An 18,606-nucleotide genomic window follows, 5' to 3' on the forward strand; every position below is an offset into this window, starting at 1 on the left:
TTAAAGGTGCATCTCAAAAAAATTAGAATATCATCAAAAAGTTCATTTATTTTAGTAATTCAATTCAAAAAGTGAAACTCATATATTATATAGATTCATTACACACAAGCATTTCTTTCTTTACATTTTAACAATCGTGGCTTACAGCTAGTGAAAACCCAAATTTCGGTATCTCAGCAAATTCGCATATTACATGAGACCAATAAAAAAAAGGATTTTTAATACAGAAATGTTGGCTTGCTGAAAAGTATGTCCATGCATTGTATGCTCTCAATACTTGGTCGGGGCTCCTTTTGCATGAATTACTGCATCAATGCAGCGTGGCATGGAGGCGATCAGCCTGTGGCACTGCTGAGGTGTTATGGAAGCCCAGGTTGCTTTAACCTCCCTGGCGGTATGATTATTTCAGATTTTTGCGTCTCAAAGCGGTACAATTGTTTTGCATAGAAATTTGGCGTTTTATATTGTAGGCCTGTAATTCTTAGCAATAACACACTTAAATCTGTCCACCAAGAGTCTAGTAGATATCCTGGGTATGATGAAGTTTGAAACAAAAAAGCATAAATTATAATATAATAAATAAATATAAATAATTATAAAAAATAATAACATAATAATAATAAAATAAATTTCCTCACGATTCACTATCGCTCAATTCTGCAAGTGCTCTAATTTACTATCGCTGTTTTCTAGCTGGTCTAAAACCACTTTTGACGTAAAGGGACACTTTTTGGTTGCCATGGACAATCTCCAGTTTCCAGGCAGAAAGAACAGCATATATCATATAAAACTGCATGCAAGGCATAGGACAAAGCACTGGGGACAAAAGGGATGTGAAATGAGTTCATACAGTAATGTAATCTGTAAGATTACAGTGTACTGTATGTGTTATGAATTTTCACTTTTTTTAAGTTGCTGCCAGGCTCCGCCCCCGTGCGTTGCAGCCCTCGCAGGGAACGGAGCCCGGCACGCAGGACATCGGGGCAGAGGACAGAGCCCGCAGACACAGCGGGGGGACATCGCAGGATCCTGGGGACAAGGTGAGTACACTGCACCAGGATCCCGAAATGTAATCCCGAGTGTGGTCCGGGGTTACCGCTAATGGTGCTGAAGTCAAACCCCGAGCCACACCTGGGAAAACGGCCAGGGAGGTTAAAGTGGCTTTCAGGTCATCTGCATCTTCCTCTTGACAATACCCCACAGATTCTCTATGGGGTTTAGGTCAGGCAAGTTTGGTGGCCAATCAAACACAGTGTTACCATGACCATTAAACCAGGTCCAGCTGGAAAAAAAATCAGCATCGCCATAAAGCTGGTCAGCAGAGGGAAGCATGGCTCCCCAAATCATCACTGACTGTGGAAACGTCACACTGGACCTCATGCCACTTGGATTTTGTGCTTCTCCACTATTCCTCCAGACTCTGGGACCTTGATTTTCAAATGAAATGCAAAATTTACTTTCACCTGAAAAGAGGACGTTGGACCACTGAGCAACAGTCCAGTCTTTTTTCTCCTTAGCCCAGGTAAGATGCATCTGACATTGTCTCTGGTTCAGGAGTGGCTTGACACAAGGAATGCAACAGTTGTAGTCCATGACCTGGATACATCTATGTGTGGTGGATCTTGAAGCACTGACACCAGCCATAGTTCACTCCTTGTGAATCTTCCACAAATTCTTGAATGGCCTTTGCTTCACAATCCTCTCAAGGCTGCGTTTATCCTTGTTGCTTGCGCACCTTTTTCTACCCTGCTTTTTCCTTCCACTCAACTTTCCATTAATATGCTTGGATACAGCCAGCTTCTTTAGCAATGACCTTTTGTGACTTACAGTCCTTGTAGAGGGTGTCAATGATTGTCTTCTGGACAACTGTCAAGTAAGCAGTCTTCCCCATGATTGTGTAACCCAGTGTTTCTCAACTCCAGTCCTCAAGGCGCCCCAACAGGTCATGTTTTCAGGATTTCCATTATCTTGCACAGGTGATTTGATCAGTTTCACTTCCTTAGTAATTACCACAGCCGATTCATCTGAGGGAAATCCTGAAAATATGACCTGTTGGGGCGCCTTGAGGACTGGAGTTGAGAAACACTGGTGTAACCTACTGAACCAGACTGAGAGACCATTTACAGCTCTCAGGTGTTTTGAGTTAATTAGCTGATTAGAGTGTGTCACCATGAGTCTAGAATTTTGAACTTTTTCACAATATTCTAATTTTCTGAGATATTGAATTTTGGGTTTTCACTAGCTGTAATGTTATCAGGCCAAAATCACCAGGGTATGTAAACTTTTGATCAGGGTCATTTGGGTAGTTTACGTTGCCATTATGATTTAAAAAGAGTAAACAGTTGATTGATAATAAATGGCTTCAGCCAAACACCAACCATGAGTGAAAGAAAAGTTTTTGTCTTATCATTCATATTCTGTGAAAAATGGCCAAAAAATCTTAAATTCTGCCAGGGTATGTAAACTTATGAGCACAACTGTATATTAAAGGTCAACTCAAGAGAGAAATAAAACAATAATTAGTACAGGTATGTATTTACTAAAAAAGAATAAACTTATTATGGAAGTGTCTTGAGTATGAGAGTGAAGGGCAGCATTAAGTGCCAATCAGGCTCTGCTGCACTACAGAAATAGTAAGAGTGAACATGACAATAGGAGGAGAGAGCAGAGCAGAGGGATGGCCTGAAAAGGACGCTGCTCCTCCCATTTTGTCCAATTAGCAGGCTAAGGGTGTGTTCTTGACCAAGCTGTGTTGCTGCAATTGCAGTCCAAGAATTGTCTGTGCTTGGTAGTTAATCTGATCCCATGTCGACGTGTTACACCTGCTCTTGCCTGGAGTTTAGCTTTAATTCTGTTTTAATAATGCAGTCATTTATATCCCAAGGCAGGTACCATGCCATAGAACCACAATATTCTATTGTGTTATCCCAAAGGCGAAAATAGAATGCTTTAAAAAAAACTGTATCAGTTCATATCAGAAGAAGAGCAATAAAGCACAACACAGCAGGTGTCAGTGACTTCCAAAAATAACATTAACACAACCTATAATTTCTGGAGGTTTCATGTGACACATTGCTCAACAATAAAGGTTATGTAAATAATTACTGACTTGAAAATTATCACAGTTTTGAATAGCTTTACATTTATACTATTTTGCCCAGAGTATCATGGTGTTGTGAATGCACACATGCTGAATCTAACACTTAAGAAGCTATAAAACACATATAAAATTAATTTTAACTTAAATGAATTAGAAACATTTTAAGAACCTAGTTAAACATTGTTAACTGTAGTACATAATGAGAATTCACTTTTATTTTACTTTTTATAAATACCCTTATGGTGAAATTTATTAGATTTTCAAAATTTTCCATCAAATTCTCTTTTTTTAAAAATAGGCAGATTGGTAAATCATTTAGGACCAAGCATACTTTACTTAACAAATGATAAAAACTGCAACTCTAAAGTGAAAGTAAAGTCTTGTTTTTTTCCTAGAAAAATAGCAAACATGTAATACTTACCTGTTCTGTGCAGTGGTTTTGCACAGAGCAACCCAGATCCTCCTCTTCTCTGGTCCCTCTTTGGCTCTCCTGTCCCCTCCCTCCTGTCAAGTGCCCCCAAGCAAGCAGCTTGTTATGGGGGCACCCGCACAGAGTCACAGCTCCCTGTGTTCATTCAGACATGGAGCCCTGATTCGGCCCTGCCCCCTCTCTCTTCTGATTGGCTAACTGACGTTGATTGACAGCAGTGGGAGCCAATGGTGCCTCTACTGTGTCTCAGACAAGCAGGAGAAGAGTCCTGGATGGTCGGGGAACTCATGCAAATCGCTGGACAGAGATTGGGGCTCCGGTAAGTATTAGGGGGGTGCTGGAGTGGCTGCTACACACAAAAGTTTTTTTTTCTATCTTAAGTCATAGAATCCATTAAGATGAAAAACCTTCTGAGTTTACAACCCCTTTAAAGTCCATCCTTCCCACTCGCCCTGCTCCCACCAATTCACTATCTTTTCTAAAATAAAAGAAATATCCAAAAGCCATTATTATTCCCCTGCCATCACCTCTTCTGAGAGTAATGACCGGTGATCCACCATGGAAGTCTGACCCTGTTGCTGACCAGTCTTTTTGCAACCCCTTGTTGTGATGTCATCTCACCTCCACTGGGGTCTCTAGGAACCTGCCCACCAATGGATAGGTAATGGGAAGTGCATGAGCACTGACAGAAGAAACTTCCTCCTCTGCAATCCAGAGCTAGGAGGACTCAGAACCCAGCTTGACAAGTGAACATATATTTAGGTAGGTATTAAGTTTTTGCTCAGAAATGTGAATTACTGCCCTTAGCGATACGTTTTCACCTGGAAAAATATGCAGAAACATTGTTTTTTGCCAAAATACATGTTAAAAATGTGAATTTTTAGACCTGAAAAGTGTGCTTAAACCCCAAAATATATATTTCCTGATAGTAGAGGACCTGTAAAATAAAAAGAAGCAACTATTTTGTAAACCTAAATTTTCAGTAAAAAAAGTACACTAAAACATATTTTAATGTACACATACACAATATAATAATTTTTTGCAAATGTAAAAGACAAGATATTGTCCAGTAAATAGATGCAAATGTTACGACCTAAAGTTGTGCTCACAAAATGGTGAAAAATAACAAAACTAAATAGGTGGGGCTGTGAAAGCTTTTACAGGTCATAAGTTCAGAGCTAACCATAAGTATTGTTTCAAGAACCCAATGTATTCTAAGCAATTGTTATTTACATACACCTGCACATCTTGACGGTACGCCTGTATGCACATAGGTGGGGAACCCTTACTTTTTTATGTATTTTATTTAACTTTATTTTTCTACATTTAATTATTCATGGATGTATGTATGTATATATTTATTTATTTTACTCAGTTTTTTTTACTATTGCACAGGACTGACAAGCCTCTATGCGATAGCACGATGCAGGTGAATAGGTCCTCTTTATGGAGACATCTGGGGTCTATTACCACTAATGCACCTCCTGCACTGCTTCAAAGCAACCAAGTACAGACAGATTTCAGGCAGCCAGAATGTGGCACCTGCAAACCTGGAAGAGCTTAGTTCAGTGCACTTCCAGGGTCACAAAAAGAGGGTGGATTAGTGAATGGAACATAGCTGATCCTCCAAGACATCCTGACTTCTGCTTGGCCATCCTACATTTCTAGCACTAGTCCAGTGCACCTGGGCCAGGATTTCAAAGTTGAGACAGTTACCCTTGTCAGCCCTACTTCACAGCACACCATCAACTCAGCCCTCTATTGCCACATGCTATCAGCTTATCCTTCTGTCACCGCATACCATCAGCTGAGTGCTTGCTACTGCTTTTATTAATAAAGTATATACTGAAAAAAGCAAACACAGTTTATTGCTTTTAAACCAAGTGGGTAGGGAACCGCTGACCTGGTGTGTGACCTGGTGACAAACACCGGGGGGGGGGGTGGCTGGGATTGGCATGCATAGTATCCTTTAATTGGGATTTCCAAACCTTTATGAGAATGTGATATTGTGATATGGATTTCCCTCTGATCATAGAATTGCATTGTATGCATGACAAATAGGGATATGACCCTGTATTACGTGGCCCCAAAAATGTTATATTGGGACTCGAAGGGGAGTACTGGTCAGATCTAACCAAACGATCTCTCAACGTTCTACCTTTCCTATATGAAGGCAAAGGTGGAACCGAAAATTCATCAATATAAGGGTAATGCCCCAAACACACGATCGAACTTTCAGACAACAAAACCGTGAACTTTTGTCCGAAGTCTGTTGGCTCCAACTTGTCTTGCATACACATGGTCACACAAATGTTGGCCAACAATTACGAATGAAGTGATGTACTAGACCTACTACGTGGTTTTTCAGATCTTTAGCACCACCCTTTGGGCTCCTTCTGCTAATTTTGTGTTAGTAGAAGTTTGGTGAGTGTTGATTCACGCTTTTCTTTTTGCGTTTTTCATTTATCGCTTTTCAGTTCGTTTCTGAACGGCCGTTCGGCAAACAGACATGTTGCGGAATCAGAGGTGATAACATGTTATTCATTATTAGCCCTGGAGTTATTGCTTTGACATTATTTTTTGGGTTGAATAATAATGATGGTATATTTTTTATATTTTTGGATTCAGGTCTATTTTTTTTTTTTTTAATGTACAATAAAAAAATTGTGGAGAATAATACTTGGCTATGTGTTTTACTTCAAATGACAGTTTGGGAGTAGGCAGTTACATTTTATAAAATACAATGTAAAATTGACAAGGGACACCAACATAGTTGTATCTTTGATCTTAAAAACTACAGGATAATGGTGTTGTGGTAACTTGAACAAAAAAAAATAAAGCATAATACTATTATTCTTGATATTACTAGAAAAAAAAGCCTTTGAAACTTTGTTTACAATAACTCCATCAGTATCACCAGCAAAGCAGCTTCATTATTATCCCATTAAAGAAGAAGAGAATTGTGCGCTGCACTTGGAGATTTCATAATTTGCCACGTCACGAATGTTAATTCTCCATTATGAACGCTAGTTTACAAGACCGACCGCTTCTTCTTCTGAGCATGCGTGGACTTTTGTGCAACGGACTTGTGTACACACGATCGGAAAGTCCGACAACAAAAATTTGTTGGCGGAAAATTTGAGAACCTTCTAGCCAACATTTGTTGGCGGACAGTCTGACAACAAATGTTCGATGGAGCATACACACGGTCTGACTTTCCGCCAACAAGCTCACATCCAACATTTGTTGTCGGAAAATCTGATCGTGTGTACACGGCATAACTCTCTCTCAATAATCCCCAATGTTTTTAACAATATTAAAAATTCAATAAGAGAATGGATGGCATTGTGAAACAAAAGGTATTCTTTTTACATGTCTAATTGACGTCCTGTTACTCAATGGATTAACCCATTCTTTTTTAACCAGTGCCACTGGGTAATTCCTTTTGATTAATTTAATTTCCATTTCATTCAATCTCTCCTCCCGACATTGTGGATCACTGACTATTCTTTTGACTCTGGTCAATTGACTTCTTGGGATAGAGTTGAATACTCCCTGAGGATGTATATATATATATATATATATATATATATATATATATATATATATTATTATTTTTCAGAAAATGCTATTTAATGAACATTTTGGGATTGATTTATGACAACTGGAGGGTGCTAAATCTGGTGCAGCTCTACATGACAGCAAATCAGATTCTAACTTCCTAACTTCAAGTGGTTCTAAATGCAGAAGGTTTTTAATCCTAATGCATTCTATGCATTAAAGTGATTGTAAAGTCTTGTTTAAAAAATAAATAAAAATAACAAACATGTTATATTTAACTGCTCTGTGCAGGGGTTTTGCACAGGGCAGCCTGGATCCTCCTCTTCTCAGGTCCCTCTTCGGTGCTCCTGCCCCCCACCTCCTCTCGAGTGCCCCCACAGCAGTGAAGGGCTGCCACACACAGAAGGCTTTTTATCTTAAAGCGTTCAGTCGTTTTTTTCATCTTTCCATCTATTAAATCTTCTGCCCTTGTTGTTTTAGCTTTGGATAGTAATTTTTTTTTTCTGCCAGTAAATACCTTATACAGCCCTCTTCATGTTTCTTGTCTGGTTAAAAGCCTAGGCTTATGACATCATGCACAGCTCTGTCTCTCACTCTTGTGAGAGTTTGCCAAGAAGGGAGGGGGGTGAGTCATAAGAGGGCCAATGAGAGCTGCAGGGCTGCAGAGCTGGAGGTGTGCCTCTGTTTATCTGTGTAAGTCCAGGAAATGAACAGGCAGCAGCTTCAGCTGCCCACAGTTAAAATGGATGCAGCCAGAATCAGTGGAGGGAAATAGCTGCAGCATATTTGGCAAGTACAGAATCACAGTATATATAAAATAATATGCAATGTGGTTGGAGGGCATCTTTAGAATGGCAAAGATGTTTTTATGACAAATTATGTGAGCAGACCGCAGTTCCTCTTTAATACATGGAATGCATTAAGTTAAAAAAACCTTCTACCTTTACAACTCCTTTAACCACTTCCCGCCCGCCCACCGTCAAATGACAGAGGGACATGCGGCTCTCATTCCGGCTGGACGTCATATGACGGTGCCCAGAAGGGCTGCTCTCGAGTGACTGTATGGGCACGCAGCATGGCGATCGCGGCCACGCCGTGTTGCTAGGACATGGCGCGTCCACAATCTTTTTAAAGAGCCGATCACACGGCTCTTTAACCATGTGATCGGCTGTGTTCAATGACAGCCGGTCAAATGTAAATGTGTAGGTGCCGTGATCGGCTCTCATCGCCTCACACTGACAGAGTGTGTGGTGAGGAGAGCTGATCAGCGGCATCTCCTCGCATGGAACACCAAGATCATCAGTGCCCTGATTACAGTAAAGCCCCCCAGTGCCACAAATCAGTGCCCATCAGTGACACCAATCAGTGACACCAATCGGTGCCTATAAGTGACACCAATCAGTGCCCACCAGTGCTGCTCATCAGTGCCGCCTGTCAGTGCTCACCAGTGCCGCATATCAGTGCCACCTATCAGTGGCCATCAGTGAGGCATATTAGTGCCTCCTCATCAGTGCCACCTAATCAGTGCCCATAAGTGCCGCCTCATCGGTGCGCATAAGTGTCACCTGATAAGTGCCCATCAGTGCAGCCTCTCAGTGCCCATCATTGCAGCCTCATCAGCACCCATCAGTGAAGGGTAAAAAACCCAGCTGTGATTAAATACCACCAAAAGAAAGCCCTATTTGTGTGAAGAAAATGACTAAAAATTAATTTGGGTACAGTGTTGCAGGAGAGCAGTGGCTTGGCTCGGCTGCCCACATAGTAAGCTGCTTGCTGTGGGGGCACTCGGCAGGAGGGAGGGGCCAGGAACACCAGCGAAGGACCCAAGAAGAGGAAGATTGTGCCTGCTCTTTGCAAAACCACTGCACAGAGCAGGTAAGTATAACATGTTTGTTATTTTTAAACAAAAAAAAACAAGACTTTAATATCACTTTCAGCTTGTTCAATCAAGCTTTGACAAAAAAAAAGTGGAATCTGATTGGTTTCTATGCAGAGCTGCAGCAGATTTCAATGCTGCAGCAGTATTTCAATGCAAGCCAGTAGATGAAGCTCTTGACTCTTTGTCATATTTTTTTTTTTATCTGACCACTGCTAGCGACTTTACATGCACATCTCAAGTGGTAACACAACCACATGACATCATTTAAGGCAATTTATTGTGTTTCCTCTGCAAATGTACAGGAACACATTCATGTGGGCCCACAAGCTATACTATAGAGACTTATCTCTGCTTGTATTCATTTCCTTGAGTAAAGTATGCCAAAAGTATCTAAAAGAAAACAACCATTTTGTTCTGTTTTTGAAAACCCATAGTGCTCTGGGAATGAGTACACGCTATATTAAATGTTTATTTCTAAAAAAAGAACTTTTCATATGTGGTAAAAGAAAAACTTCAGTTTGAAAAAAAAAATACTGTATAATACATTTTAATATCAAACTGACCCAAAACCATCATTGTCTTTTAAATCTTTAACCAAAATTGATGGTTTAAAGCATGCTTTTGGTTGCAATGGCTATCATGTAAATATGATCAAGGTCGCTGTAAAGCCACAGGCTACAGGCTGCAGAGGTGCACATGTAAGCGCCAAGTGCACAACACCTTGTAGTACATGCTGGAATGAGGGGAATAATTCTAGGGCCATCATTTAAATTTAAATAGATGAACTGTGGAGGTTTTTAAAGTGTTGCCTATGGACCATTATGGTGGTAGGGTGCATGCAATTTTGAGAATTGACATATTTGGTATCTGTTTACTCAGAACAATTTCCCTTTATTCTACAATTCCTTTGCTTTCAGAAAATATACTGTATAATGTGTTGTATAAGTGTATTCCACTGTGCTGAAACTGTGCTACAAAACTAGTATCGTGACAAGTGTGCTGCTACCCCATTGAATGTCAAATACCATAAAAAGTGAAAATATGTCATTGGTTATCTACCAATAAAATAATTCACAGTAGCGCATACAACTCTAATAATAATATGTATATGTGTACGGTGATCACACTTCTTTTTTAAATAGTCCAAGAAATAAAGTTCAAGTAGAAGTGCAATTTGTGCTGCAATAAGAAAATAGATAAATGTATGAGTCCTCTCAGTGAAAGTCCAGATAAGTAGTCAAACCCCAGTGTGGGATCTTGTAAAGAATAATTGCACCTTGAAGCCACCACCAAAGTGATATAATAAACCCTTCTCCCTTTGGAAAAGCACTCACCGAACCAAATAGCCCCCCATTCTCATGAGTAGGCATGAGTATGCCTACTCATGAGAATGGAGGCTATTTCAGAATTTGATAAGTAAAATCTAGATATAAAGATGTTTTGATGTGTAAAGTTGTATATGACACATGAGTAGATGAGTCTTTTCTCCTTCACTTTCACTTACAAAGTGAAGTCATTTCCTTTTGTTAACTTTCATTTACAAAGTCATGTTTCCAGGTTATACTCATTTGATTCATACTTAATACATCCTACAATCTACTGAACCAAGCTAGTTATGAATTGATAAACTGCCAATTTTAGCCACAAACTATAGCGTTAGTTCAAGATCAGTATAATACCATGAAAATGTAAGTTTTATTTTCCAAGCAGAGCTAATTACTATCGTCTTATGGAACATATAGGTTTCAATTCTAAGAATATTTTTATTACCGCATATGAACATATTTATCATATAGTTCAATACTAAGAGAAGATAAATCTCATTTCAGAAGGGTGTGCAAGGCTTTCTTCAATACACTGTAAATTATTTCCAGAACTCAGGATATCAAACCCAAACACAAACCTTTAATATATTGGAGATTGCCAGTCCTTATGTAACCTGTTTCAGGAGGATCATGTGAGATGATCCTCACCATACAGTAATTACACCCACAGGCTGTGGCACCTGGGCAACAGAAGATCTCAAGCCTTCACTAGGTGGGTGTTTACAGTGACTTTCCTGATGTTCTTTTGTCTTTAGTGCCTCTATCTATAGGAGGAACCTTAGAAAAACAAAAGGGATTCTTCCGTAGGACATTCCAAGTCTCTAGGATTTTAAACTTACTTGCCAAATAAAGGAAAGTAGGTGTACACAGATATCATTTTCAATGCTTTACTTTAACCTGGTAGCACAGGAGAGGCAAAAGGAGGTAAAATACTCAAAATACTTAATGGGCGGGTCTCGGCATCCAGGAGCATCATACAGCTTCCTCTGAAGCACAGTGGCCAGAAAACAGGAAGTTCTTCTTTAAGATAATTGGCCAAATAATCAAACAGGGAGTAAATCTAACTTGCAGTTTACTAAATAGGTGCAAAGTTAGAAGTAATCATGCACAACAGGTTTAAGATGGCAATGAGCATACATACATGGAATCGTGTCTTCGTGGCTTATGTGGCTGCATAGCAATATAGAGTCTAGCTTAGAATCTTTACTTCAGTAAAACAGATTAAAACACCCCTTTCAGTAAAGTCCAGGGTAGCTCTGGTAACACAGGTTAACAGCTGGAAGAATGCAAGGCCTGAGGACAAAAGATCTCCAGAAGAACTGGAACTACAGTACTCTGGTAGTAATTGGGGAGGTGCTCTCAAACAGTAGCTGGGTCTACCTGAAAAGATGCATGCTATTATACTGGTTGTCTGCACACTTGTTCTAATAGTGGAGGGCATTTTACTTGAATGCAGATCAGTTGCCCAGCTACCTAAGGAAGGCAAGTTAAGTTACTTATTTTCCAAGGATGTGTCCAGGAACCCAAGGAGTTGTGGAAAATAGAGTTAAAGGGACTTGTGCCTGCATCTGAGCATGATGAGTAAATGGGCATTCCAGTACAATTCCTTAAAGTGGTATTAAACCCAAAAGCAAACATTTTTATATTGCAGCTTACCAATTCTTTGGCGGGATGGCTACATTTATTTTCTTTAGGCTTTCTTTTCTTTATTTTTATCTGGTGATCCAGACAGTAAGTCTGTTGTTTTTCAACAAAACCTAACTCTCCTGCAAATGCATCAGTTAAAGTGTTGAAACAAACCATTTGCCACTGGAAGGGGTGCTTACAAAGATTAGCTTTTATTTATTTTATAAAACCTTTATCCCAACATAAAAACCTTTGCTGTAAATGCTTGTGTAACTGCAGTGTTAACTGGAGTTTTGTTTCAATTTGTTAGAGTATCTAAATCTGCTAGTACATCTTACACTCCCCTCCCCCCAAAATAACAATGCTGCTGTCCAAAGGTACCCATGTGCTCCATCATCCAGAGTGGAGGCACTCTAATACAGGGAGCTCTGCCCGCCCAGCCACGTCATTCATTTACAATGTTCTGTGAATGAATGAACGACAACTACATACAGCCATTGTGACTATTTCAGTGATTTCCACTTGATTCCGGGTCTTGTGCTGAGCGGCCAGCCTGATACATTGTGAATGCAGCAGATCAGCTGCTTGGCACAGGTACCATTCAGAGAATGCTTTGCATTCTCCGAATGAATGCTTTGCATTCACTGATTTGAGGAGTTGGAGAGTATCCTGGTGTGACAACCATGGCTCTCTCCACCATGGTAAAAAAGCCTAATAAAACGAAAAGCAAAGCAGCCACCACATCTAAGGACTGGTACGCTGCAATATATTACACTTTAGATTTGGTGTTAAGATATGCTTTATAGGTTTTTCTAAGCCTACAACTGTGTGGTTTATTTATTGGTATGTTAAGCTAGTAAACAGTAATTGTAATAGCGCTGCAAAAGCTATTAAAGAAGATATTTTGTTTCCTGCTGCATAGTGAAGTCAAATATTAAGACCAGATTCAAACTTGTGTGTCATGGCAATGTACAATAATGCAAGAAACAAACAGAGGTCCATCGCGGTGCTATTCGTTTTTAATGGCAGCCTACCACACCTTGCCAGTGCATCTCAACGCACATGTGTTTCAGTGCATCCGTTTACACAGATGACAACTATCTGTGCATTGTTGTACATTGCTTTAAAAAAAAGGGTGCATTGTAAAGCACTTCAAAAGTGTAAATCTGGCCTAAAATACATCTAAACCCTAAGATCTGATACACACCATTGTTGTTTGGTGCATCGCGTTGAGGTATGTGTGCTAATGTGTGTTATGCCGCCTGTTAATGTCCATTGTGTTAAGGCAGCTAATTCAATTGAATAGGTTAGCAGCAAGCCAGAATGTACTAAAAACTGTGTGCATTTTGTTTTTGCAGCACACCACAACACTATGGGGTTGATTTACTAAAGGCAATGAGACTGTGCACTTTGCAAAGTGAAGTTGCACTCTGCAAGTGCAGTTGCTCCAGAGCTTAGTAAATGAAGTAAGGCTTCACTTTACAAAAAATATCCAATCATGTGCAAGGAAAAAAAACAGCATTTTTACTTGCACATGATTGGATGATGGAATTAAGCAGAGTTTCTGCTCATTTACTAAGCTCTGGAGCAACTGCTCTTGTAGAGTGCAACTGCACTTTGCAAAGTGCACAGTCTATTTGCCTTTAGTAAATCAACCCCATGGCGGTATCAGAATGAATGGCATTGCAGCAAACCAGTGAGAATAACAAGAAAAAATGCATTTTCATGTGTTGCAGTAACATACAATAGTGTGATTAAAGTAGTTCTAAAGCCTCAAGGTTTTCTATCTTAATGCATTCTGTAAACTTGCCTCAATTCAAAGCACTGGGTGTCATTTCTGTCTGCCATCTAGTTCCTCTGCTGTCTGCAGGACTCACTGCTGAAAGTTTTTTTGACTCCAAGAGATGGAGGGGGATGATGGGAGAGGCCCTCCAGCACACAGCCAGTGATTGATAGTTTCAGCTGTGCATGTTTCCTGTGTGCTGTATGGGGGGGGTTAGTCCCTCCCCTCCAAATCACTGCTTACGACTCTCCTCTCTGCGCTGTGAAGTGTGGGGTACCAGATTTCTGCCCCTTTTATTCTAGAGCTCAGACAAGCTGTGTCAATTCTGGACTTTAAATGGATGTAGAGAAGAGAGGGCTGCAGATAAACAAGTGCAACTTATGTAGGAGGATTTGTTTCATCTCTGTGAATCACCTGAGGTTAGTCACTACACTGTGTATCATAACTACTGGTTTCACCTTTTTTATGGCTGACCTCCACTTAGTACCCAAATAGCTGAATTCTATTTTTTTGTATGTGTAGTATAAAAGGATGATGGCAATCATCATCATTGAGGGGTTATTAACCTTTGTTTTCTTCTCGTTTTTTCCAAGTGATAATCCTAGCAGAGGGTATTGTTTTTGGCATCTAAGGCTGTTTGCCTACTGATTCCTTTGATAAAAATTTGACCCGGCATGCAGGTTTTTGGGTATACCATTCATATCATGGAATTTCTCTAATAGCGTGTTTAAAGTGATACTAAAGTCTTAGTTTTTTTTTGTTAAAAATAAAAAACATGTTATACTTACCTGCTCTGTGCAGTGGTTTTGCACAGAGCAGCCCAGATCCTCCTCTTCTCAGGTCCCTCTTCGGTGCTTCTGGCCCCTCCCTCCTGTTGAGTGCCCCCACAGCAAGCTGCTTGCTATGGGAGCAATCAAGCCGAGCAGCAGCTCCCTGTGTCCATTCAGACATGGAGCTGTGGCCTGGCCCCGCCCCCTCTCTCTCCCCCTTGGCTTACTGACATTGATTGACAGCAGCTGGAGCCAATGGAGCCAATTAAAAGAGAGAGTCCCGGACAGTCAAGTCTGTGGTACAACATTACTGGATCGAGATGGGCTCAGGTAAGTATTAGGGGGGCTGCTGCACACAGAAGACTTTTTATCTTGATGCATTGAATGCATTAAGAGAAAAAAAACATTCTGCCTTTACAACCACTTTAACCACTTGCCAACCGGCTCACGCCTATATACGTCGGCGAAGAGGCACGAGTGTGCAAAATCCAATATGGGTAAGTCGGCCCTTTAAGAGCCGCAAGAGGGCACGCGCGATCGCTGCCGGCCATGCGCGATCAAGTGCACGAGCGCCAGCACGGGGCTTTGTGTGTGTAAACACACAAAGCCCCGTGCTGTCAGGGGGGATGAGAACGATATTTCTCCTCTCTTACCCAGTCCCATCCCCATACAGTTAGAACACACTGAGGGAACACACATTTAACCCCTGTTCTGTCAGAAGAGGAGAGACAGATCGTGTGTACCTACTAAGTAGGAACAGCGATATGTCTCCTCCTCTAGTCAGTCCCATTCCCCACAGATATGCCCCGTACACACGGTCGGACTTTGTTCGGACATTCCGACAACAAAATCCTAGGATTTTTTCCGACGGATGTTGGCTCAAACTTGTCTTGCATACACACGGTCACACAAAGTTGTCGGAAAATCCGATCGTTCTAAACGCGGTGACGTAAAACACGTACGTCGGGACTATAAACGGGGCAGTGGCCAATAGCTTTCATCTCTTTATTTATTCTGAGCATGCGTGGCACTTTGTCCGTCGGATTTGTGTACACACGATCGGAATTTCCGACAACGGATTTTGTTGTCGGAAAATTTTATCTCCTGCTCTCCAAATTTGTGTGTCGGAAAATCCGATGGAAAATGTCCGATGGAGCCCACACAAGGTCGGAATTTCCGACAACACGCTCCGATCGGACATTTTCCATCGGAAAATCCGACCGTGTGTACGGGGCATAAGAAACACAAACGAGGGAACACATTTAACCCCTTGATCGCCCCTTAGTGTTAACCCTTTCCCTACCAGTGACATTTACACAGTAATCAGTGCATTTTTATAGCACTGATCACTGTATAAATGTCAATGGTCCCAAAAATGTGTCAAAAGTGTCCGATCTGTTCAATGCAATGTTGCAATCCCAATAAAAATCGCTGATCGCCTCCATTACTTGTAAAAAAAAATTTAAAAAATAAAAATGCCATAAAAATGACATAATTCTTTCCCATAGTTTGCAAACGCTATAACTTTTACGCAAACCAATCAATATACGCTTATTGTGATTTTTTTTACCAATAATGTGTAGAAGAATATATATTGGCCTAAACTGATGAAGAAATTTATTTTTTAAAAACATTTTTTGGGATATTTATTATAGCAGGTAAAAAAACATTGTTTTTCTTTTTTCCAAAATTGTCGCTGTTTTTTGTTTATAGAGCAAAAAAAAAAGCGTAGAGGTGATCAAATACCACCAAAAGAAAGCTCTATCTGTGGGAAAAAAAAAGTATGCAAATTCCATTTGGGTATAGCGTTGCATGACTGCGCAATTGCCAGTTAAAGCGACACAGTGCCAAATTGTAAAAAGTGCTCTGGTTTAGGAAGGGGGTAAAATCTTCCCGGGCTGAAGTGGTTAAGGAATCTGGTAAACATGCACTTATAATATGCCACGGCTCACAACCACATTTGACTGGCCTGAGTAACAACATCATCACATAACCCCTTATCCTATTGTTACTGTTCAAGTTTTAGGACCATGCCCAGAATCACCTTGGCCTGCATTCCTTTCCAGCATGCGCTGAGATTATGATGAATTCCACCAATGAAAACAATAGAAGTCTGCCAGTACATGTACCAAGGTGCAAATGGAGACTACCTTTTTTAACCCATGGTAGTTCTCATGATCACCACAGTGCACATGCCAGTCTAGGGATTCAGAATTTTATCAAAATAAAGTATAGACTATGGCAGCTTTCGGCAATCAGTGGGTTCTACATGATTGATTGCTTACTTGCCTCTCCTATTGCTACAACTCTGTTTGTTGATGATGGTCTATGACAGCTATTGCATTTTTGTATGGCTACAGGGCTTTGCAGAAAGTGATTTGGATCATTAAATAAGGCATGTGTACCATGCATAGTCATAGAGCTTTATAAACACTGGAACATAGTGTATTCACACAGATGTTCCATGCATCTGAACCAAAGAAATTCTACAAAATAAAATTTTCTCTGGGTTTACTCTATTGACGCTATGGAAGCTACTTACATCAGAATATCCCAAGGCTGGGGTCTTAGATTAAATACCAATCAGTTCCTTTTGACATGGAGTTTTTATCCAGAGTTTCTTCTTAGAGCCCTAGGTTCATCTCACAAGCAAAACATATTTATGTCATTTAAATGGCTTTTATGTGACATAACTGTAAGTGTGGTTTTATCTTTGCTGTAGAAATACAAGGCTGTATGCATCTATGGGGACAGAGGCTAAAGTGAACGATTTAGTGTTTTTTTGTGAAGTGTTACAAGAAATAAATGTAATTCAGATCTGTTTATTTATATTTAACAGTGCATAAGTCTTTTTCATTTTCCAGTTTCCAATTTTATTTTCTTCCATTTAGTAAGAATCCTGGGTCTACTGCCATACTGTACATAGTCCTTGAATTATAATAATAAGTATAACATATGCAATGTTGTTGGTGGTGCGAAAGGTCAGAAAATAACCTTGTGGCAAAATTTGACTCAATTGGTGGTTGTGCTAATGCCAAAAGACATTTCATACTTGTGTAGCATCACTGATATGTCTGATCCTGGGGGAAACGGGTCTTTGACATTGACATTACTATATACTAAGGTTCCTTTTTATTTAACCATGAAGACTAAGAGCTTTTTATACGAATTTTACTGTATGATACTTGGTATAAATATTTAGCAGTATTTTGGTTAAAAATTATTTAATATGTGTAAATAAATTCAAAGTTTAACATGCACAGCTAAATAGTGACTTGGGTTTAATAGAAAACAGAATGCAACTAAAAGATTACCTAAAAATGTTTTACACTTCCAAAAATAAAATAGGAAGCCCATTCTGTCACTGAAGATGTCTATTGTCGCATACTTACCAATTATTCCACTTATTTGTCCATTGCCCCGCTATTTCTGTGTCCCAAGACGGGTCTCAATTTCTATAATGAGCATGCTTCTTCCCTACTTGTTTACCTTGCTTACCATGGTGACTGGGCGCTGAGGCCACAGCATTGTAAAGGGATCGCTTTAATTTGTTCAGGAGACTGTGGGCAGGTCTGTGGCCAGACTCCAATCCTTGAAGGGAGCCGGCACAAAACCATGCCCTGGCCCCAACCCCCTGCTCACCAGAGGTGTGTGGTGGGATACAGTGGTGGCAGAGGAGGGAGATGGGCTACAGTGGTAGCAGAGGAGTGCAGGGGGGTACAGTGGTAGAGGTGTGCGGGGGAGAAACAGTGATGGCAGTGATGTTCGGGGGGGTACAGTGGTGTCAGAGGAGTGTGAAGGGCTACAACGGTGGCAGAGGAGTGTGAGGGGGTACAATGGTAGAGGTGCGCAGGGAAGAAACAGTAGTGGCAGAGATGTTCTGGGGAGTACAATGGTGGCAGAGAAGTGTGAAGGGCTACAGTGGTGGCAGAGGTGTGTGAGGGGGTACAGTGGTGGCAGAGGTGTGCCTGGGGGATAAAAAGGTGGCAGATGTGTGCGAGGGAGGTACAGTGGCAGCAGAGATGTGCAGGGGGTACAGTGTCAGCAGAGATGTAGAGGGGTACAGTGGTGGCAGAGGTGTGCGAGGGGGGTACAGCGGTGGCAGAGGTGTGCAAGGGGTACAGTGGTGGCA

The 18,606-nt window shown here is 40.7% G+C and overlaps 1 long non-coding RNA gene across 1 annotated transcript in view; it reads left to right on the forward strand.

Moving 5' to 3' along the window:
* The window catches only part of LOC141145832 (uncharacterized), a 487,618-nt gene that overhangs the window by 374,929 nt on the left and 94,083 nt on the right, over positions 1-18,606 (forward strand). The gene's annotated exons all lie outside the window — the stretch shown is intronic.

This window comes from Aquarana catesbeiana, linkage group LG05, assembly GCF_042186555.1.
Source record: "Aquarana catesbeiana isolate 2022-GZ linkage group LG05, ASM4218655v1, whole genome shotgun sequence".
Classification (NCBI taxonomy): domain Eukaryota; kingdom Metazoa; phylum Chordata; class Amphibia; order Anura; family Ranidae; genus Aquarana; species Aquarana catesbeiana.